This window comes from Phalacrocorax aristotelis, chromosome 7, assembly GCF_949628215.1.
Source record: "Phalacrocorax aristotelis chromosome 7, bGulAri2.1, whole genome shotgun sequence".
Lineage (NCBI taxonomy): Eukaryota > Metazoa > Chordata > Aves > Suliformes > Phalacrocoracidae > Phalacrocorax > Phalacrocorax aristotelis.
Genome location: NC_134282.1, coordinates 6,092,154 through 6,117,079, shown reverse-complemented (window position 1 = coordinate 6,117,079; position 24,926 = coordinate 6,092,154). Strand labels below are relative to the sequence as shown.

Genomic DNA, 24,926 nt, shown 5'->3' with positions numbered 1-24,926 from the left:
ACATGTTTGCCTACAATACCAAAAGACTGATCTGGGGGCAAAGGAAATTCCTTTGAGACCTACGTGACAAATGCTCCCTAAGCACTAATGTTCAATGATAAAATACTTCCCTATCTGTACCCTCGCTGGGATTATCTGTGGGAAAGAGGTTTTCAACAGTTCAGGCTAACTTTCAGCAATAAAAACAGACGTTTGTTATTTCCTGCTGGCCTTGTGTCTTTCCTTGCTGGAGCCAACCAGATGTTACGAGTGACGTGAAGGCCTGGAGAGCTAAAAATGAAATAATGGATAAGAAAGCTTACTCCCTGATTAAACACGGATACCCCTTGACCTAAACTCCTGCCCTTCTCTTCCTCCCTGTGCAAACATTTCATCTGTAGCTGTGCTCTCCTGTGGTTGAAATGCTAAGTCTTCACCCTTACCAGAACAAGCAAAACTTGTGCTTCTGAAGCAGTAATTCTATTAGGACCAAAAGCAGGAGGGAAAAGAAGCAGAAAATGGCAAAAGAGATCATTAGAGTAGTGTATGGAAGTGTCTGTAAAGTATGGGTGCCTGCGAGAGCTCATGAGTAATACCAGGGATCTCCTTTGGACCTGTGCCGCTTTGAAGCCTACCTGTTACCCGGACCAGGGCTACAGCATGCTGAGATGGTTGCTTCTCAAAATATTATTCTGTTCCATTAAGGTTAGAGATGAATATTCATCCATGAAAAGGCAAAACATTTAAGTTAAAGTAGTCAAGTTAAAGTCAGTTATGGTCATGTTTTCCAACCCAGATAAGCACATGCCTCGGCTGCAAAGTTAAGGCCAAGTAGAGCTGAAGTTGATAAGGAGAATGTAGAAGACTGCAGTGTTTCTCACGAAAAATAAAGCTTCATCTACTATTTCCACTCTAGTTAAGCATCCCACACAGAGTCTGCATAAAATACTCAAATTACAGTTGTCATATTAGCATAAGAATATGGCTAGAGGTGGATTTAAAAGAAGATTACAGATTCAAGTTAAGGAAGTTAATTTTAGACATAACAGTTACTTTCTACAATGTGGCCATTTGCAAATATGTAATTTTAAAATAGTTTAAAAGTGGAGAGGAAGATATGAACATATATGAACCCAGACCTAAATTTCACGAAACCCTATATATAATAATTAGACTTAGTGTCCTTGATCTCAACAATTTTTAAGTTCAGTCACAGTTCATTTATAGTCACGTTTGTTGTCTTAAACCCATCTTGTTACCATGGTCTTAGGATTTCTGAAAGATCATGCTATAGGACCTCTAGAAGTTTTTTAAATGTGAGTTCCGTGAAGAGAAAAAAAGGGAGATTCATTCAATGATCACCATATAAATAATGCAAAATTCTGGTTTTAATTTGTAGAACTTCATGAACATATGCAATTTTGCTTTCGAGTTCACATTTAACACATTTTCAATCTGATTCATTTTAAGAAAAATAATTAAAGTCAACTGAATAGCCTTAATAGCTGGTAGGTGTAGAGCTGAATTTCTATTAGTATTTTTTTGGTGCAAACTGAAATATTAAGTCCATCTGTTTTCCGCTTTAGAAATGCCTGAATTTACTTTTTTTAAAATCAATTTTTCTATGTGATTAAAATTTTAATATAAAAACTGCACACTTCTAGTAATTTCAAAAAACAAAAACCAAATACCGATCAACAGGAAGGAAAGCTGAACATTGATTATTCTTCCACATATAACTGTACCAATCTAAGTATACATGAATGCCTTTGCATTCCATAAAAACGCATTTTAGCTGTCCGCAGCCATGGGGCAGCTCCAACGAAGTAAAGTAACACTGCACAGATTTTTATCAGTTTGGAAACCCATGTCCTTTCCATGTAGCGCCCTTCATAACTTGCTCCTAATGAGCTGCTGAGACTCTGCATAAATTACCAACTACAGAAACAGTGTGAACAACTCTGGTTTATGGCGTATTCTTTTGAAAGTACCTATAATTATGTCCTGTGTATTTGTGAGTTGATATTTGAGAACCTGTCTGGGGAAGTAATAGATAATTTATTTCACAATAACCAAATATGCTAGATATATAAGATTTTATATTCCTTTCTACTTAATGACACAGTAAATTAGAATTTGGGTCCTATATCACTAGAGTTCAATTAAACCAGACGTTTGAAAAACAGATAGTGAAATAATTTTATTCAAGCAATATTCACGAACATTTTCCAAATAAACCAGAAGGCACTTTATCTAAGACTCTGTGTACTGCACATTAAACTTTTTTCTCTTTGTTTAACATTGTTGCCTTGCAAATAGTTTGTATGTGGTATATAATTTCACTATATCAGGTACGGGAACGCCTACAGGTCGCATTCTGTTAATGCTCAGAAGGGAGTAGGCATTTGTAGTTCAATATATCTATTATCTTCACAGTATATGAGGATTTCATCTAATCATGCATGAGCTTTACGGTTTCTATTATGACCATTTGGAATTACCTGAAACTACTGTATATAACATTTATAAGTTTCTTTAAATACTAATGCAGTTAAAGAAACAATTCTGTTCAGAAGACCATAAATAAAAGACATGTCTTCTCTAAATACGAAGTTCAAAACCTTTGGGGTTTTTATCTGGTTTTTTTTTTTCCCCCAATATCCTTGCTTCTGGTAACTTAATGTGTGTTTCAGCAGATTCCTGTGGGAATCAATTTGCCACCATTCCTCTGAATTAATAAGCATCTCAATTGCATGTGAAATGCTACACTGCATTAGCATGAAGGTATGATCAATAAATGACCAATTCAGTCAACATTTGGAGAGACCTTGCAGAATGTGAGGTCACGCCTGATGAGAATACAATAGCAAAAGTGTCACCGGGCAATTGCGGTGATTTGACAATAATGAGGATATTGCTTTTACTTGGACACAAATCTTAAACAACTTAGCTGTGCTAGTAAACTTATTTGTCCAATGTAAATACCACAAGTTTGAAAAGTGCTGTTGATCCGTCTCTTTCAAATAAAACAAAGTCAAATCTTCTCCAGAAGAATCTAATGACAATTTCATCATTTCTCATTATGCCCACCTCATTCAAGCAGTACTCATTTTTACTTTCACTAATTTGGACAGTCACTGTTTTAGCAATGACGAATATAAATTACATTTTCATTTACAGCATTATAAACCTAAATTATATTCAAAAAATACACCGCAGAAGAAGCAGAAGTGTACTCTTTTCAAGTCTAACGTTCTAGAAGATGAGTGCATTCACTTCTATAATGCTTTTGATATTATGGAAAAACTTAATGAAATTAAGATTCAGCATTTTGTGGAGTCAGCAAGCACAGAAAATGGGAAGTGCAGAGTCCCATGGATTTTTCACACCTCCATCAATATCATAATTTCTGCTCTTTCAGCTGCCTGTTATCAGAAGAGTAAGTAGAAACTCTCACCTGCTTGTCCTGTATTGTCTTACTTCCTCTTTATACCTGCATAAAATCTTGGTTTTGAATGCCCAGCTTCCATAATTTGGTGCTGCTACACCTCAGAAATAAAGCCTCTATCTTGCGTCTTTGAAGACCATCCAACACAAGTCTAATTCTCGTAGGTAAACATCAGTTTGTACAGAAATAGGCTTCTTTCATCAAAAAAGAAGTCTGTATGTAATTTTGAAAGGACAGTGTTTTGCCCAAGGTGAAATTTTTGTTTAACATCTAACAGGATAATAATCACCACAAGGTCTGAGCAGCAAATCTAGAGTCCAGCAGCCTGTTCTTCTTTCAGGAAGTATAATTCAATTATTTAGCAAATCAGATTTTATGCACCCTGATTCTTCACAGACTAGTCACAGACAGCAGGACAATAGCGGCCTTTCTCACACTGGGAAGTACTATACACCACGCGCGAGCCGTGGCTTTCCAGGCAAAGACACAACTGCACTTGGATTCACGCATTAAAGTCAGAAGTAAGCACTGCACAGTGTGTCTAGCGTTCATGATTTATTATATTCTCTGACCAAAGCAAAGCAGGACTGCGACGCGCTTCCCCGTGCTGAGTCATGCAGATGAAGACTCGCTCTCTGAAAGCCACCGGTAACTACAGATCTCATAAAGCTCACAAGCTGTCTTGTACTTCTCAGAAAGAATGACGTAAATTTATTTAATTACAAAGTCCTTTTTTTTTTAATTGTTGCAATACTGGTGGTAGGAATTTTGTGCACCTTAGAGGCAAAGAAGGGATTCTGCCTGTGAGGTTCGGGGAACTAACCTGAAGGACACCAGTTCCACGCACTTACTTCTCTCTCCTCCCCAGAGTTCAACAACAAATAGTAGAGAAAAAATGTAGCACACCATATCAGTTAGATGTAATTATCTTCCTTTTGTCTATGTCCTCACTTGTATTCTTTGTATTCTTTGCTGATTGTAATCATGTATCTTTGATCCAACAATATACAAAGAAAATTTTCAAAGTATTTGACTTGTATTGCCCAGCCGATAGCAATGAGCAAACCTGCATATTTGCATGATGAAAGTATAACGAAAGTATATTCTAGGCTCTGGGCAAGTCAACTTGATGCATCCCACAGTATTTAGAGCAAATATTTTCTGCTACTGTAATAAGTGGCTCCTGTTTCAAATGGCCTTGTAAGGAAAGGAGGTGAAATGTGAAAGGCAAAAGGAAATAAATACAGAATTTGTTAATGTTACTTTAGAAAAAAATATTTTCAAAAAGACAGGAAAGAAAAGAAAAATGACATATCAGAGGAAACACGTGACCATACACAGTCAATATTTACTACCTGGAAAATGTGTAAATGGGAATTCAAAGTACACGGAGTGACCTGCAGGGTACTTGAGCAGAAGTTTGGAGGAGACACTGGTAAACTCGTCTGTGGGCACGCAGATAAGTCAGTCGTGTCCTGCAGCTTCAGGTACTTTCTTCATGACAACCTAGTTTTGTCTTAAAAGCCTGCAGTCCCTTAGGAAAAGAAATATTTATAGTGTGTTGCAACTGAAACTAGCAGGATACCTAACTGTGGTGGTAGCAGCAAGTCTTGGCAGACTTGCAGAAGCAGAAGAGTGGAATTAACAGGAAGGCAAAAGAGTGGCGAGAAATCCAGGGAACTCACTGGTGACTAGAAATACTGGATTTGCAGACAAATAACTTTTAGCCTGGGATAAAACAAGAACTGAGTGAATAAAACAATCTGATAAATGGAGGGAGACCCATGAACATGAGAAAATGGAAGTAAAATTATTAATTATTGGGGGAAAGGCAGGGGATGGACAAGAAGCGTGGGAGCTGGTACTGCCAGCAATGCATGGAGGGCTGGAGCAGCTGACAGCAGCGTTTGCCGAGGACTGTGACCTAGGATGAAGCAGAAGTGTGGCGCAATGCTGGTTTTTTCTCCTGAAGCTGGAAGCAGAATAGTGTAGTAAGAGTATATTTAGTTCTAATCTCTTCCCTACAACTCTTCCCTCCTGCTGAAGCAGCCCTCACTACTGAAACAAGAACTAGTAAGTTCAACTCTCAGTAGGACAGAATTTAACAAGTTCCCATGAATGTTGCTGCTTGTCATTGCTTTGTTTCGGACTGGCAAGTTCTGCTACAGCAAAGCTCCAGTGTGGAAAGACGGACCTTATTGTAGGAAATCAACATCAAAAACTGAAGACACTGCCTTATAAAAACCCCACTGCTATAGCTATAAAATTGATTAGACTGGAAGCCAAAAGTTTGCTCCTTTTCTTTCTTTTTTGTCCAATGCAAACTTTTGTACAAAACCAAGCAAAACGGCCAAAAGCAAGTTATGACCCAAAAGAAATAGATCAATACGCAATCTAGATATTATTCATATTTAGAAAGCTGCTGCATGAACATAATTGCAACCACAGTAACTCTGTGGCTTCCTGCTGTAAACGAAAAAGATAAAAAGTGGCCTTGTTTATTTTACTAGAAGAGGTACTCATCATTGCTTTCATACAGACGCTTTGATTTTTCTCACTGTAGGAAGTGTGGATTTTGGTTCCTAACTCACTCAAACACCTACAGGAAAAGAAAAATAGCTTTTTTATCTTATGCTTTTCTGTTTGCAGCTAGACTAATTTTAGGGTTTTAGATTTATACAAATTTATTTACAGAATACAAATTCACAAAACAGAGCACACAGTGTGTTAAATGGGGGCCTAAAGGAGTCCAGATCCATTTCCAAAGAAAGGAGAGAACATTCTCTGACCCTCCTGGATCATTGCAGGATAAGTCTCATGGAGCAAGATCACGGTGGTCACCAAAGTTAGTGGCAAGGATGCAGCGGAGTCCTTATGGAGGGCTTGCTGCCAGATGTGCCGTGAGCCCAGTGCTCTCATTAGACATGGGGTTTGGCCCTGCTGACGCGTTCTGCTCCGTGCAGGCTTTGCCCTTGTGAGCGGCCTCAGCAAATACTGCAATAAGATTATTCGTAGCCCTCCATCAGTGCATGGTTAGTATTGTAATTACTTCACACTGAAAAAAACCCAGCTGAAACTGTATAATATGGTATATCAAACCCTATTTATAGTTAGTAAGAAAATTTTCTGCTCTCTCAGAAAAATAAAAACAAATATGAACCATAATTCAGTGTTAAAAATCCATTAAAGGAAAATTTTAAACCATTGGGGTCACAGTAATTCAAGCTTAGTTTCAAGAAGAGGAAAACACATTTAAACTTAAAAAGACAATCCTGGTGCAATTAATTCAATTAGACATGAGTACAGTTGCTATAATTTATAAGATTGTTAGTATGAACAAGGTTAAACTACTTTAAAAAAATCAATCGATGATAAAATGAATTTTTTTAGACTTGTAATCTCCAGTCATAGAAAGTCCTGCATGGAAAGAAGGAACATGAATGGAAGAGGAAGCCTTGCATTTCTCCATTGAATGTCTTCTCTCATTGGCATCGGGCCTTTATGTAATTCCACTCTCGTGGTTTGCTGTGCTGTTGCCATTGCAAGCGTGAAAGCCTAGCACCACTTGCTGTTGTGAATCTTCTTTTAAAATGATATGAGTTCATAGTGGAAATTCATAGTGAAAAGCTGGCAAACTCTCTTGCCCAAAACTAGGAGAAAAATAAATGCCTGCTTCACTTTTTTGTTTTTATTTGGGACATATATCAAGCAAGTTTTGAAGAACTTTATGTAGGAATAGCAGCCATCGTAGGAACGCAAAATAAAGCATCCAGTGCTTCCAGCATACCCTATTTGTACATATTCATTTCAGATTCATTTTCTCTTACAGTGAGATTCTCTAGCTCTTCTTAAACAATTAATATTAACTATGGAGTAATTACAACAGTTTGAGCTAACATATTTAATTCTGCATTTGGAATAATCTTAGAGAATACTGAGACTCAGCTGAGAAACTGTAACTCATTAAATTGTAGTAATATGGACATTTAGAACATGTTGTTTTACTTTAAGCTTTCCCTACAGGTCAATGACGGCAAAATGCAGGAAACAGCACCATGGAAAATGCAGTAGCCTGTTTCTCAGTTACTCCTTCTGCATTTATCTTCCTACTGTCTTTGCCTTTTTCCCTGCCATCTAGCAGTTAATTCTTCCCTCCCTCTCCTCTGGCCCAGATTTTAAAATATTAATCCACTATCCATGTTTTAATTACTGAATTTAATTAAAATTATTAAACTGCAATGAGAAAATATTTTTTTATTTACATCATCAGAGACCACAGCTGTGAAAAGCAGGTGCCTCACTGAAGAGATGCCTAGTGAGGGTGTGCAGGCAGTAATCTTCTCCCTTTCAGTGCCATTGCTTTCTTCAAACCTGTATTAACATAAATGTATTGTTTGCTCGTGCTTTGTAACTATAATAGTTAATATGGTATGCTACAATAGAGCTAGACCCTGATACAGGGTACCATAATTTAAAATACACTTTTAAATAGGTGTAAATTTTAAAAGACAACCAAGTTTACTTATTTTTAAAGAACTACAGCAATTTCAGAATAAACCAGTAAAAGTTTCTGAAGTTATTCCACATTCCTCCACAGACATTGAAGACAAAAACCTGGAAATGACACAAAGACAATAAAGGAAATATTACTACTTCACTAGCGACAGAGACACTGATTAACCAGACAAAGCCATGTAGAATTTTTGTTACACCTTTTCAAAAATGCTGCCAGATAAATGAGAAAACCTAATTATCACCATACTTATCAAAGGATTTCTTTGTGCGTAGTATCATTTGCATATGACAGATGGTTTTATCTGTCTATTACCGTGACAAATACAGAAAATATCAGAAGAATCTAAGCTAAAAGGGGGAAAATGTATTCTAAAACTATTATAATAATCTATTAATCCATTGTGCATCTAAGAAAATTAAACTCCTTGTAATAACATGGTAAATATTTTCTAGCCTAATTATTTTAAAACAACAGTGCTCAAAAAACTGAGTTATGGCCAAAAAAACATTCTTTTAACAATATAAGTTTTTAACATTATGAATTTCAGTTATAACATTTCCATGGTATCTTTACACACAGGATGGAAATCCTTTTGCCTTTTTTAAAAAGAAATATTCCATTCATTTAAAATGCAGTCCCTTCATAATATTTAGACATTTTTTCGTAAACTTAAGATGAAGTGCTAAAAAATAAACACTGAACATAATCCCTGATTTGACTATATGTTCAATTTCTTCTCCAATATATTTTTCAAAACTCTACTTCAAACCCGCTGTATAGTCTTTCAATCAGTTAAAGGAACTGTAGGGTTAACAGTGAAAAGTGAAATTTGCATTCCAACATTTTACAAATGTGTCTGTTTCAAACTTTAATGAATAGTAAAAACACGATTGCATAGTTATTGTTTTGTAGGAATTATGGAAAAAAAAAACCCTAAATTGACACCAAAATACTAACTCTGGTAATAACAAATAATTTTGTATGAAGTGGCATCAGGATATCTTCTAATACACTAGACCATAAAAATAATTAAATCAAAAATTTAGTTGATTGAAACAAATTTAATGAAATACCTGTACCTTGTTGAGCTGAAACCTCTGTGGCTTACCACCAGCAGGGACTTCAACCAGCTGTGTACGAAATGAGTAGCCCCTACCCTTACAAATATAGCTCAGATCTTGATTCAGATATATCCTAACTTTAAACAAGTCTGACCAAGTTAGAGGCAACTGTTTGCTTAGGCTTAGGAAGGAGTGAAATAATAATCATGAGTCTTTACTTAAGGAAACCTTTGGAAAAAAACAAAACCACCACAGCCCAATCTTCTCATTTTATGTCTAATTATAACTCTGCTATTTCCTATTAATAGCTTTAAAACTGTGAATGCTTATGATTTCATTAAATCAAATTTAGATACGTCATCTTGTAATTTACCAAGAATCGCACCTCTGTTAATAATAATCCTCCTTTCTTTCCCTTCTATGAATATGTTCCATCCATACCCTGCAAGAAATTAATGACTTGTTCTTCTGCTTTCATGTTTCTTCCATGGCTTGATCCAGTAAGAGCTTGATATAGACAATTCCTGTACTCAGACATGTCACAGCTTTAATTTCGCCCTTGCTATTGCAATATTTTATAAAATTTACTTGATATTTTGTCACCTAATAACTGTACTAGGCGTTCTTGAAAAGCTGAACCTGGATTTTGCACAGACCATATTTGAAAGCCACATGCGGACAGAAGGTCTAAGGCAGAGTGGGGTTATTTTCTCTGTACTTATGAGTCAAGAGCTCTGACTGCAATCAGTGTGGCAAGTGTCATTGAAATGTACTCACGCGTGAGAGCCTGTAGGCTTTGGGCAAGTCCTCAGGCACTCTCTGGCTTTCCATCCAGCTTCGCGATAGGATGTGCTAAGAGAACAAATCAAACAATAGCCAGATTCTCTGAGATGTGCCGAATTATCTCTACTCTACTGGCTTCGCTGGATTTATTCCTCTTAGACATGGGCAGTAACTGACCCTAAAGTCTTACTCTGAAATTTATTATTTCAATCCTATCAAATATATTATTATTTTCTGCTGTAAGTTCTCTCATGTTAGTTGATGTATAGGTAAAGCTTGTGACACTATCTGATATATTTTATATTCCCAGGAAATATAGAAACTAAACTAAATATTTATGAGTTCCCAGTGAAAAATGAGAAGGGCCAGGCAGACAGCTCCAGAGCAGTACCAACGATTTTAAACCGATGATAGCAACAGTAACACACATTTTTACTTATATAAGTATTTGTGTTCCAAGTTATGGTCCAAAAATTATTTCCATTAGAAATGCCAATCAATATTCAGAGAGTTAATCCTTCTCTAATCAAAGTCCTTGGTACTCATATTTTTATTATCTTAATTTCAGTGGAACAAAAATAGGACCTGTCTCATAGAAATAAAAAAAGCTTCTATTCTGAAAATTATTCTGTTGGTTCCTACTTCTAAAGCAAAACTTAATTTTCTATTTATAGCGTCAATTACACTTTCTGTGTCTTAGGATAGATTTCTGTAAGCTGGCCTTTGTCTTTCACTGCAAATCATTTTCTCAAAGCTGCTAGAGCTTTAAGGACTAGAGACAACGGTGCACATCAGTGCACAGTGTACATCAAAACATTAAGAAAAATAATCAGATTGAATGTTCTGAAAACAAGTGGGTGAAATTGGAAAAAAACAGCCCCCACAGGTATTTACTTACACTGGATTTTAAAAGCAGTATTTAGAAGACAGCTTTTTCAGTGCTGCTCAGCACTGCAAGAGTCTTTCTTAAAAGTGGGTGATCTGTGTTTTAAAGATGTAATTCAGACAGGTAGGATACGGACTCCGCATCTGTTAAGTCTCAAATCGTCATCAGTAACAGAAGCTCAGGCACCTTATATTTACCCTCTAAGCATCCATACCATATAACTGCTAGAGCTTATTTTTCAGTCCATAATAGTCCAGTAATCGACTACTGAAATGAAAATTCTTCTTTCAAATCATTCTGTTTTAGAGTATTTTCTGAGCAGTGGTCATCTGACAGGACTTAGTTGTTTTTCTTTTTTTTATAGAACATATATTGAAAGCCAAGAACAACAACAAAAACATAACCTTTTTATGGTTAATTTGCCATTATATTTCAAAATTGTGCTTACAAATTGGAAATTCATTTAACAAGTACATTGAATATCAGGTATTTGTTGTATTTCTGTAACAGATCCTGTAATTAAACAGTCATTAGGACTGCAAATATTGGCAGCAGAGGGTACAAGCAGAGTCTCAAAAAGTTCCAAAGCTAGACTGTAGCAGGCTGAAACTAGAAGTGGGACTGTCACATATACGTTTCATCTAATGCTGAAATTCCGGTTTTCACTCTAAACTGAAATTGAAAAGAAACAAAAACCAAATTTCTACAAACAGTTGTAAAACAGTTAAATTTTCAAATATATGTCATAAGTACAAACTAAAAGGAAATGTCATGAGTATGAACTAAAAGAAAAAAGAAACTGGAACAAGTGAAAACCAGGTGACTGGCAACTAATTGCCTCGTTTCTGAAGCAGAGGGACTTACAAATGATGAAATATGATGTTTGATCACAGCAACAATATTCTGATTTCTCAGTACCTAAATGAAGCTGAAATGTGAAAAAGGTTTTCTATCTGAATTAGGCAGGCTGGTGGTACAGTTTACACATTTGGTACGGCACTTGTTTTGCTTCTGTATTTCATTTTCTCCCCATCATCACCTGTCCTGAAAAAAAGAAATATATGTAAGAAGTTTAACTTAAGTCTACAAGGAATTGATAAATTATAGCTGAAACTAAGAGATTAAAGATTTAAGAGACATTCATTCTAAACATCTGTTTAACACATGTTTTAGGAAAAAAGATAGGCTGGAGGGGTTTTTTCCCCAGCAGAGTCAAATGCAATCTTACACCTTAGAAACTACACACAGGAACTTTCTTTTAACAGGGTAGATTTTCCTTTACTAGAGTAAAAGTTTTAAAGATAACTTTTACCACTTTATAACTATGAGTTTTTACAAACTGTATTAATAAAAGAATGAAACAAAACTTACAAAACTGTCAAATTATTAGTTATATTAGAAAAGAGGAAACTTTTGTTCAAATTTTAGGTGGCAATGGAGGGCTCTCACTCCTAAAATGACCTCTGTTCCATACACAACATTTAAGTTGAAAACTATTTAACTTGTAATTCAAGTAAATAGAACTTTATCTAAAAATAATGCAATTATCATATATATTAGCTTATTAATTAGTCCTATATTCATAATGCATGTAGAGAAAGCATAGAAGTTCAATAATGGGAATGTTATTAGTGACAATATTTTACAGGCATCAATGATGATGTCACATAGTAACGTTGAAATCCACACACTTCCCCTGTCAGATAGAGATAAATTTCTTTTCGTGGTTTCATAGTATATAAACATTATGTTAAGGAGAGAACTTACATGGAGAAATTGCATTTTTAAGTAACAGGACACTGATCTGGTCCTATTTTCGTCAGCTAGTTGGAGTCATTTATGCACTCATATAAGTATAGACACATATGTATGTATATACACACACACAAAATACATACAATTAATATAAGTTTATTGGCAAGGAGAGGTTATGACTTAGTAAGAAATACGTTTAGAATTATCTACCTAATATCCAATCTGTACCCTCAGCATAAATGTACTGTAAATACAAACTAATAAAGACTAATGTAAATAAAATTTGTTTTGACGTAACAGGAATTGCCACATTGCAGGTTTTTGTCTCTTCTAGGAGGTAGGTCAGCCTCTTCTGCATTCACGGCAGCTCTTCCCCTGCCTGCCAACTGCATTAGGTGGCACAGAGATGGAAAACAACTTTACCATCATATGTCACTGCAGAAGACATCCTTCTCTCCTTCATCATCTGGTTCTGAAAGAGCAGGTTATCTCCATTGCTTCTGTCATTCACTGGAAATACAACTATTCTTCTTTTTATTACCTTTGTAAATGTTTTGCTCTACTAAAGGTTTCTGAGGTATTAAATTTTACCACTGTCTGTAGCCCTCCCTTATCCCTTTGCTCTAGCAACTCATTATACATTCATGTAGACGGCATTTAGGGGATCAACAATAACTGGAAAGTATGCTACGGCATCAAACAAACAGCACAGATCTCTAGACCATACGTGCGCGGAGCCAGGAGTAGCTTCACATTTTAGAATTACAAAAACACCGGTGTCCATCTTGAAGTTCACTACATCAGGATCACACATTTACTCCAGATACCATTACTTGGCTGCATGAACACCTTTCATATGGACTTCAGTGAGCAGCTCTCCAGGGGGACTGTCTGGAATTCAAAGAGGGAACATGATTCATTTAGCAAAGGAATCTCTTTTCAAAAGTGGCCAAGGAAAAGCTTCAGAGAAAAACACAAGGCTCCCATAACATGTAACTGAACTGTAATAAGTATAACATAACCCCTTCTAGCTGTGGAGAACGTACCCCACACAGAAATACTTCCCTGACCTTCGTTAGTTATCTGTGTACTGAAGCACTTCCACAATATGAAGCTCAGTGGTCAGGGCTGCAGCCCTTTGGGGTCGCAAAAGGGAACCAAAGGAGTCCTGAGAAAAATGTGTTCTCACTGTTCCTTATCAATCCTGTCCTTGCTAAGAGATGAAAAATCCAGTCTACGGGTTTAGTGTATTGAATTTTCATCACACATACCATGTCTAGACACAAAATTTCTCTTATGCAGACTATGTACTCCCCACCATCCTTCCCAAACACCAATTTGTTGTTATTTATTCATTTTTACCTTTAGAGCAGAAATCCTAGGGCAGAATATGTGTTTTGGCTTAGAACAAACAGTCACCAAACATGGACAAGTTAGCACTGGGTTCTGTCCTGTTTCATTGCCTGATTTAACCAAGTAGTCTGAAAAAAATGAGATCCTATTTATATTTATCGAGTTTTCATGTAACATTGGTACCTCACTGTTTTATTCTTTCTGCATGGTAGTATTGTTTTAAAAATCTGTGAGACTGAGGTGGAGGCATATCTGTAACATTCACACCACAGGGATTTTTAAAATGTATTATGTATTAGTCTTATATCCATGACCATGTTAGTAGTGGGATGAAATCCTCCTGTTGCAATGAGCTTTTGTAGTTGTTACATGTACAAGTCATTTGTAGAAACCTAGCCTAGCCTGTTACAGAAGCAACGAAATAAAATGCTTTTCCAAATTAATTATTCTCTAATTCACTAGTCTAGTTGCACTTTAATTATGAATCTAATGAACTGTAAATGTGACATCAGAATTCTTGTCTAATACCAAGAATTTGGATGTAATTAAAAAATATAATTACACTAAGCAGATATGTTTAACGATTCTACTGCAATTAAAAAAGGCAATCAAGCTCGCATAAAATACATAATCTTAGGATATATTTACACAATGTTCTCTTTGTTTAACTAGAAACTCTACTAGTTTCTAACACTGAACTGGAAAACTGGCTGAGAAGCTCTCCTAACCGCACCATAGGTAAACTTCTCTATAACAACTCTCTGCTGCGTCACCTCGACTGAAGTTTCCATGAGCAAAACATGCTCCAGTTTGAACTTCTAATTGCATACACTGTGACAGTCTCTTTTTTTTACATTTTACAATATCCTTTCAGCTTTGCCATTTTCACATTTAATATCTCCTGCATAACCTATTGTGAAATGATGGACAGTTCAATTTTGGCTGAATTTACACTATATACAAGGGAAGATTTTGTAGCATAATTACTGGGGGAAGAGGGAATAAAGAAATTATTGCCTTGGACCAATTTAAGTAGGTTTTGCATTGGCAAAAAAAGGCAAATTTAGTTGAAATAGAACACTATAGTGGTTCAAGACATACTGTAGGCAAGGAGAATTTAGCATCATTTAATCAGGGTTTGGGTGTTCTTTCTTCACTTCAGCTCTTGGTCAGAAGAGCATTTTCAGACATTTTTATAAAAAAATGCTGAGGCTGCCCTGGAGATGTGAGGGAGGGATCAATAGGTAACATTTTAATGAATAAAAGGTAGTTTTTCACACATATTCTATAGGACTTCATGTAATCTCTAGCAGTGCAAATCACAATTTCCCCTCTACCTTCCCTTTGAATTCCTTGAAAATGGACCTTTTGTAACGTCCGTAGTTCCTCGAAGGATGACCACCACAATCTTCAAAAAAGTAGTCAAGGTCATAACTGTAGGACAGAAAAGCTGATTAAGCTATCGAGTCAGCTACCTCAACCAACCTGCAGAAAAAACTCTTGCATTGGAGCACATGAGTTTCTTAAAAAAATCCTTTCTGTTTAGATCAAGCGCTTTAGGGTATGAAAAATGTTGGTCATATCTCTAAAGATGCAAACTTAGGTGGAACTCAAATCACCTCTCTTCATAGGAAATTAATTCATGGTTGCCTAGGGTTTGGTAAACTTTACAATACGCAACCAGCTATAGGGGAATCTAAGAAAATGCTACCTCCTACTACCATGCACCATGCATGTTTTAGTCTCTCTTAATTAAAAATATCCCTGCAACCACAGGGACGTACATGCATAGCTTTGCATGACGACCTTGAGAACAGTACGGGTTTTTTGTACCACGTGCTACTGGGGGCACAGATTTTCTTTCCAGAAACATGCACAGGATTGAACCTTGATAAATCAGAGATGCATAAACTTTGCAATACTTTTAACATCCCAATATGTGTGCTAGGGAAAACACAGAAAGTTTAGAATTTGGGGAAACACTTAGAAGAATTCTCTTGAGAATCCCAAGTGACTGGAGAGACATGTCAATTATATTTCTAAAAATTACAAAAAGGGGAAGTTATTTTTGACAAACCAGCAAAATTCGCTCATATTTCAAAAGTGTTGCTACAAAACATTAAGCTCAATGGAACAAACAGTGACTTTTGTGAAGTCACTGAACTATGCACTAATTGGATTAAATGTATTCTGAAAAAGTTAACTGTGTTTATAATATAGCTCTTTAAATGTATGTGCCGTAAGATGCATGTGTGCTTCGGTTCCTTATTCCTTTAGGTAAAACAAGGGATGATTTCATTTTTCAGAACTGCTGGGTGCCTAAAGAGAGCAAAGATGTGCTCACAAGTGAACTTACACTAGCTTAATTAACACATATGCATAATGACTCCTTTAGAGATACAGTGACTGTTCTACAAGGAAAGAAATGACCGGTGTTTGTGGTACAGCTGTAGCAGTAACTTTCTCAGAAGAAACTAATTTGGGTAGGCAGCACAGCCTAACACAGAAAGGAAAAGGAGTCTTGGACTTTATAGCTTTAGTGTTGCTGTAGACACTGAGTGTAAAATGGTAATTTTTTTAAGAGACTAACCACATTCTCAGGCCATGATTTTTCTAGACCTCCTTTACTCAGTCTGTGAAATGTAATTATATTTCAGTTGTTTTGCTGCATGTAATCCACAATTCATTATGGTTTTAATTTTCATTTTGATTACTTTGTATTGTCATAATTGACAGGACATTTATGTGAGTATCTTCATAACGCGGGACACCGGATCTCCTTCATAGAGCGGACATGACGGTTTTGTATGAAAATGCTCTCTTTAATACAGAAGGTGTCATGGTACTTCATAGGAAGGTCCCTTTGACTGAATCTTTTACATTCCTCATTTAAGAAAAAATTCCAACTTCTGCCTGAACACAGAGGTCTGTGGAGCAGCTAATGCCTTGTCAACACTTTGTCCAGGTCTGATTAAAGCCATGTGTTATTAAGACCGTGCCCCTAAGAAAGGAAGCACCAGCAGTTCTGAACAAGACATTTTTTAGCTGGCATGATAACCCTGTTGATACAAGCACTTTGTTTTGTTGAGGACAGTCGTGTCAGCTACGTTAGCAAATTGCCCTAGGAGGCACTTTAAATTTAAGGGCAATCATTAAAGCCTGCAGCAGCCAGTAGTGCGCCTCAGACAAGGCAGATGAGAGTACAGCGTAGCTGGTCATAGAGAAGCAGAAAGGAGAAAGTAAGTCAGTCCCGCAGATTCTTGAAGAATCAAAGTGAAACAACAATTTAATTGAGAACTAAGCAAATACTCTAAATTTAATTTACTACAAAAGGTATTTTTCCTGCTTTTAACCACACTTTTTGATTTTTTTTTTTTTTGACAAAGAAAACTGTGATAGTAACAAGAAGAAGATATAAATGTTTAGGTTAGAACAAAATGTAAATTTTTTAAGTCCATTTGAAATTACATTAACCTCAGTTGGATTTTTTTTTTCTTGTTAAGGATTTGTTGGGTTGGCTTTCCACTTTGTATTATTGCAGAACACATATGTTCCTTTATAACCTTTTGTTTGTAAAAAATAATAAGTGATATAAATAATTTTATGAAGGTATTTGGGTCAGTCAAAATCTTGATTAAACAGAATAGTAAGCTGACACTTTTCAGTAAGTCTTTAAATAAATATCATAGGTTCAGCTATAAATAGTAGGGGGAGCACTGACCACAGAGTGTGAGCCAATGCAAGACACAGAATTTCATGCCCTGATTCCTATATGGACCATTTCTTCTCTCCAGGACTAAATAGTACATTATTGTTAACTTTCAGCGTTTTAATAAGAAATGAGTTCATAAACACTTTTAAAATCTGGTCCTTAGACTTCAAAATCATTCAAATGCTTTTAAAGTGTAACTCTCCAGTTGCATTTAAGAAATATTTTTCATTCCATTCACATTCAACTTCTTTTCTTCTTTCATTTTTATAACAGATTAGAATAATATTAATTTCATATCTGCCATACACTTCTATAAAAAGCCAGATTTGATCTTAGACTCGGGTTTTGGAGATGGCTGCCTTTCTCTACTGATTATTTTATCTGACTGTTTTAGCAATGCAAAGATCAGATTGTGGCAGCTAAAGTGATAAATTACATGGAACTAGGAATAGTCAGGCTTATTTGTTAAAAAACATCGGATCAGCTCACTATTTTTTCCACATACGTTCAGATTAATACCTCACAGACTCACATAATTATTATCAGAAGGACTCAGAAAGACAAGTGAAGAAATGTCACATAAACTCCTTAGAAAAGAACCAGCATAAAAGGCATTAATTCATGAATCTACACTCTCTAAATGTAAGTCAGACATAGAAATATCTCCTAACATATTGAATATAATGTGGGAATGTGACTATGATTAATTTCTTTTTGCTTTTATTGCAATGTTAGCTCTAAGATCTTAAAAATAAATGTGATGCAATATAAGCTGTGTGATGATTTCCATTTCTTTTTCCTACAACACCTTGGAAAAACCCTTTGTAATCCAGAATAAAATACCATGGAGAATATAATTCTGAGAAGTTTTGTCCAGCTGAAAGGGTAATAAGAACAACAACTTGGCACTTATAAACAAATCTGCAAGGGAAAAAGCCCCATATCTGTAGGTTACAACTGGAGGGAGAAAAAAGTGCATCCCTGGAGTGATTCCCAAAGCCAAGATGGGTGCTCACACAGCGCTCGGGCTACAAGAGGCTCCTCCGGAGTTGCAGCCACCCAAGAGAGGCCATTTTATTCTCTTTTGTCTAACAAGAACAGCAGTTTCCTTTCACGGCTGCCAGTGAAAACAATGAGATGAATCAAAATCAGGAAACGCAAGTGGGTGGGTGAGAAAAAGGAAGATGTAAAATGCCAGTCCTTCTATGTTCAGAGACTAACAGAAGCAAATAAAACAATCCCAAATGTCAAGAAGTTCCATGTCCTCATGGCCTCAATTCTGTCCCTGGACAGAGCTGAATAACCCCACTAATTTCACTAAGTCATCATTGGCACAGCTGAGAGCAAAGTGCGCCGCTTTGCCTTTTTTTTTTTTTGCCTTCTAGAGAAAAATTACTTTGATACATAACTAATTAAAGTGCACAGGGCACTTTTTTGGGAGAGTCTTGAACTGGTGGAAGATAACGGGAGACCTGTTCTTTTTGCATGCAGGATAATAGAACTTGCTAGCTTTTATTTAAACCAATAATGAACTCTTCGATCTCATTAATCACATAATCCAGAGAAAATTATTCCTGACCACTCAAAGAACCAAGTTCCAAATGATTAATAGTCAACTGCAAAAGACTTGTTTTAACCTGATTTGCCCTAGAGACACTATGGTTTTAGCTTGGAAATTTTTTTCAACCAAAAAAATTAAATTCATTTTCACTCTAATTTCTTCTATTTCTTTTTCATTAGTTGGTTACTTGATTTTTATAATACTAAAAGTGACTTCGACAGAGCTTTAACTGAAAACTTAAACAACTGGGATCAATTCTTTCAACTGGACTTTAAGCAAATTATGCTCTTTTAATTTTTATATATTTTTATCCAGTCTCCTAAAGCAAGTAATACACCATGTGGACTTGAAGGAAGAGATTTAAAACTGTAATTATGAAACGAGGCTTCAGAAGTGGAGTGCAGTTACCCAGCAGTAGTATTTAGATGGAAACTGTATTTGAGGGATCATAGTCCCCCGGTCTTGCTGCTAACAGAGGGAAATGTCAAAAATATAACGTCTGTTAGAAGCAGCAACGGAAGTGGCTAATGCAGAGTGAAAACAGGGAAAAAGACCTTTGGTTGAAGAGTAGCAAGGACAAGTGTTTCCCTTGTCTGTGGCTCAACCCAGACAAAGTTTGCACTGTAAGATCAGTAAGTTACACTGATTGACATATAACGGCTTCATATTTCACATGATTTCTCTAACTCCCACCTGTAGTCAAAAATGACCTTTTAGTACTGTCTGCTTCTGTAGGATGTGGGGGGTGTCTCGTCTTACCAGTCCCTGTAAATACTGAAAACAAAATGGCAATTCCATCTCAGAGTAACTAGGCTTCAGGCTTTTCTTTCGTTCATCACCAAAAGGTAAAGAAACACATAAAAATATATTAATGGAAATATAACTGTATAGAATAGGAATGGATGTTGAAATGGGTACCTTCAGGTGAGTAAAATCAGTCAACAATTTCATGTGCTCTTTGCTTTATATAAGAATAAAAACTAATATGCTTTCCCTCTCTCCCCTTCCAAACCCTCTTAGTATTTTTGAAAGAAGCAGAAAAGAAAAAAAGTCAATTAAAAGTGCTGAAGCTTCCTGGACTCATGAAACACAGGCTCCTGTTTTCCGGCATCAAAGCTACAGGTAATTCAATGAGTGCAGTACAAATACTGAAAGACCAGAGCCTCTAAGGTTCTTCTGGGCATGAAAATGAATTCGGTGAAATACATATAATGAAAGGATCTGTTGTAGTGGAGTTAAAAGCATGTCAGGCTGCTAGCCTTGGCACATTGCTGCTAAAGGGTGGATATAACTAATAAAAGTTGCAGAGATTAAGTTAGTCTCACGGCATGAGCTCAGTGGTCCAAACTACTTGGCTTGGTGAGGGCAAACTCAAAGCTGGGTAACTGAAAGCAGTGCAGCTGCGGAGTAGCAATGAAACAGGGCTGAAATACTGATATATACTGAAACAGCAGTAAAAGCTCTCCCCCTAATCAGCCAGAGGAGGACCTTGAATCTGGGGCTTCCCCATTCCAGAACTGTACCCTAACATTAGCACGAGTCCATTTTCTCTCACTAATCAACCACGAGCAGACAGTACAGACTACATCGCACAGATGGGCCGTTAATTTCTTTTTCCATTGTGCTAGCAATACTCTCCATGATGCGGTAGCAGCTGTGATGAGAATGGTAGATGTCCCCAGTCAATGCTTCATTTACCTCCTGGATTTCAAAGGCACTATCCTGTGTCGAGAGTGAAAAGTCCTTTTCAGCACTGAAGTGTGGTCTTCTGAAGCCCTGTTAAAATTCAGTAATTTTTGGATTTCTGTCTTTTGTATTCTATTTTTCTCTCCCTTCTAACATCAGAATAGGACCTGTTGACTTCTAGAGCTCATAATAAGCTCTATTTGCTGTGACTCTTTTCTTTAAAAAGGAATTTAAGAAAAAATAATTAAAGAAACAGCAGCAGAAAAGTGTCAGGCTGCTAAGATGGCAAAGCATGTATTTCTGCATTAGAACGGTGGCTGGCACCGATGTGACACTGTGAAGAAGATCTGAGCCTAATCTGTGCCTTGCTAGAAGCAGATGTAAAAGCACAAGCGAAGATTGATTCCTCTGAGCATTATCTCACTACTTATTCGTTCCCAAAGAAACCTGCTTGCATAATAAAGGTGTCCAGCTAAATGAAAGGTGGCAGAATTAAACCATGGAAAAAATACATTAGTTTAAAAGGTGTCATTTATGCGGCTAAATTCCGTGACTACTCCTTTATCTTATTTTATAGGGAAAACTTACTTCATTTATTGTTGTAAAAGGAATTGTCTGCTATTTCTTCTTATCTTAACTAGCCTTGTCTAAGTTTCTGCATAAGTTCTTTGCAAGATACGAGTTACTTGTTTACAAAAAGGAGTAGCATGTTAATAAATGGTCCTTGTCTTAATTGCATTTGGCTTTTGCTCATGAAGTCTGTGCAGATATCAAACTGTGTTTACCATAAAAGAATACTGATAATAATTCTTTTTCTAAGGTGCTGTAAGCCTTTACCAAAATCTAAATACAGAACTGCACATACAACCATTAACTGTATGGCTTCTTACACCTAGGGAATATGTAAATAAAAAGAGTATAGCTTGAACTGGCGAGGGTAAGAAAGTAATGCCCTGGAAGGAAAATGACAGTCTCGTGGTACATAGGTTAGTGACGCCATTTCAGTCGGTTGCCCTGTAGATAGCTCCCTGCGGTCCTGGTTTACACACTAGCAATATATTGCCCTACTTTAAATAGAGAAAGCTATTATCACAGCTGGAAAAAACTTGAAGTGTATTTTCAAATGGAAGCTTAGAAACCACAGATTTTCTATTTGATAGACACTACTAAATTTCAAAAACAATACGAAATTACACAATGACAATACATTTGGTGAGGACAAAGTCTTGAGGCAAAATGAAAATTTATCTTGATTAACATAAAAGGGATTCCAGCTCTAAATCAACAATTTCATAAACAGACCAGTTGAGCTTTTATGTTAATCTAATCTTTATAAATCTAATTTCAGTTTTAGAAAGAATTACCCACTGCTCAACATATTTAAACAAGGTAAGGTGAAAAATTAAAGTCTCATTAAGAGAAAGGAGCAAGCGTATAGCCCTAGACTCATAAACCTTTGTTTAGGTGTCCAGGAAAGATACTTCTCCCTTTAACATACTTCTGCCCTAAAGAAACTTTGCCCTAAGTAGGCATGTAAAGAGCAAACAGATTTTTAAAGTACAATGTACCCTAGGTCCTATTACCAGCTTTTGTCAATGAGTGCAGCATGAGGACATGGAGCTCTCCTGACCATGAGGACATGCAAAGGCATCAAACATGACCTAGTTACAAGAAGGAATTTTTCTCACTGATACCAAATATTGCGGGGTCTGGAACGCATTTTAGTGCTGAAATGGAATTTGAACTTTTCTGAAAAATCTAAGCCTAGGACTTATTGCTTAAAATTTATGAAATATTGTTCCTGTTTTGTTTTCTTATTTGTGAATTTTTTTCTCAGGTTTCTAGAAAATGAAATTTTAAGTGCTGTTGGAGGACATTTCTGAAGCATCTGATTTAAGCTCTACCTTACTTCATTCCACCCCTAGGCTTTAGGAAAATATAATTGAAATCCTGTAGCCACCTGTACAAATCCGTTCTTCTAGAACATACTGACAGATGCTAGATGATGTTAAATCATGGTACCCTTTTTTGGAAAAATATAATGATATTGTTCAAAGTAAAAATGAATATAATAAATAATATATATGGGGAATGCTCGTATGGATTATTACCATTCAGGCTGTTAGTCACAATACAATGCATGGCTACGTTTGCGTTGGGAATTGGTAAGGCTCTTTTCTTGAAGCGGTTGATCTCAAGCAAGAGTTCTGCCTTAGTTCAGTAAAACTCATTAGCTGTAAACCAAAATATGTTCTGTACAGGCTTAGATCTACTTTAACTAAAGAAATAGGCTTTCTCACCCCTGTAGGTGAAAGTGAAAAAACACTTTAAATTAGATTTAAAAATCCTAGCTTTTTGAACTTTTGTGAGGCAGAATGGTTTTTATGAGAGACCTATATTGGACATCGAGTACACGGATGGATTCTAACCAGCTATCACCCTTGCTATCAAATCTTGATATTTTATCATGATAACTTTCAACACCTTTCAAGACAGCCCCAAAGCCACCATCAGATCTATCAACAGGATCCAGCACTGTTTCCCACATTTTGTCCAGCATCTGTGCCCCTTCTTTCTAAATATCTCGCTAATAATTTAAGCTTTATTTTATCTACACCGAACTCATGTTTTTAAGGCTCTCTCCCACTCAGCAGTGCTACAAATTTAGTAAGGTAATGACTCATACCTTCACCTTTGTCACAGTCCTTGTCCTCTCACCTTCTTGAACTTTCAGGGCACTTCTAATGGCTTGTGTATGAACCACCAGAAAACTGCATTCGACCAACAGCAACTAGAAAACAAAATATAATTATGGCTATGCACTGATCTTTATTGTCTCCTGCACTCTGAGATCAAAATAACCTGTGTACTGAATATCATTCTGTTACACGCTGAATGATGTTTTGGAGCACGGTGTTACCATATAAGTATCATAAATCACATATCACTGTCTGGGGTCATGCTCAGATATTCCCAGGAGACCCTTGTTCTTGTGAGCCAATGTAGCATGTAATGTTGGCCGCTCGGAAACTAAAAGTAATCAGGCAAGAAATCTCCTGAATAAATGTAAGTGTAGTATCACATTATTCTGCTGAGCAGAAGGTAATACAGGTCCAGTAGTGTCCTTAAACTATATTCCTTCCTAAATGTCATCATGCAGCTATGCACCAGTCTTCACTATAAGAAGGACTCTGAAATTTTACTTTAGTTATTTAATGCTCTCATTGCCTTATCCTGAGGTAAAAGCAAAGTGAAACAGGTATCTAATTTTTTGGCATAGTCAACTCACCAAGAAGTGAAGTCACAAGAGAATTCATGCCTTTTACTGACTTAATACGCGTTCTATAGTATATCTCAACAGTGAAGGGTGATTATTATATTTTTTTCATGAGTATGAAAGTTTCATAACTCATAGGCATCACAAGTGCCTTCAGAGTTTGAGAGTTATTAAGGTCAGTCATGAGAAAAAAATATAATCACTTTTTACTGGTGAAATATTAAATTTACTTTATGAGAAATATTTTTTATTGATTACCATTCCAAGAATAGCAGGCAGCTAATAAAGCACTCAGGAGCTTTTTGTCCATCCTTCCATCTTCCCATGTTGAAAGTAAAAGAATTGCTTGAGGGTGTTTATAAATTAGATAGAAAAGCTTAGAAGTTGTTTAAGAGAATACAGTTTTATTTAAATGCCTAAAATATTTTACTTCTCATATGTTAAAACAAATTTGCCTTTCTTTCTTTCTTCTCTGAATCAGACATAAAGTGTTTTCTCACAGGTTCTAACCATTAGAAATCTTTAGCTGTAATAAGCATTTGGCTTCATAATATATTTAGAACTTTCACCCCTAACAAAATTATTGCAGACCAGGGCTGATTCTAATAAAACTATCTAAAATACAGTGGGCTTCAGCTGCTCTGTTTTAGGTCCTGGTTCAGCAAGGTTTGTAAGTCCATGGTATCTTTTAAGTGAATAATACACTGTGCTTTGTCTGTTTTGTGCAGATCTATAAGCAATGGATTGAAACTAAAAAATCAGAGCGTTGTTATGTGAAAATTAAAAGAAATCCGTTGGTGTAAAATAAGACATCACTGATGAAAATATGCAATTAGATGAGTAGAATTGCAGGGAACGAGTCTACATAAAATGAATGGAGGATGGGGTACTGCCAGACCTTCTGAGATA

At 36.2% G+C, this 24,926-nt stretch overlaps 1 long non-coding RNA gene across 1 annotated transcript; it reads left to right on the top strand.

Annotated features, from left to right (window-relative positions):
• The first annotated feature begins 16,952 nt into the window (after positions 1–16,952).
• LOC142059486 (uncharacterized) lies at positions 16,953–24,658 on the top strand. Its single transcript, XR_012661378.1, has 3 exons — positions 16,953–17,020; positions 20,075–20,176; positions 22,578–24,658. It is a non-coding gene; the product is annotated as an uncharacterized LOC142059486 (long non-coding RNA).
• Positions 24,659–24,926: the final 268 nt, after the last annotated feature.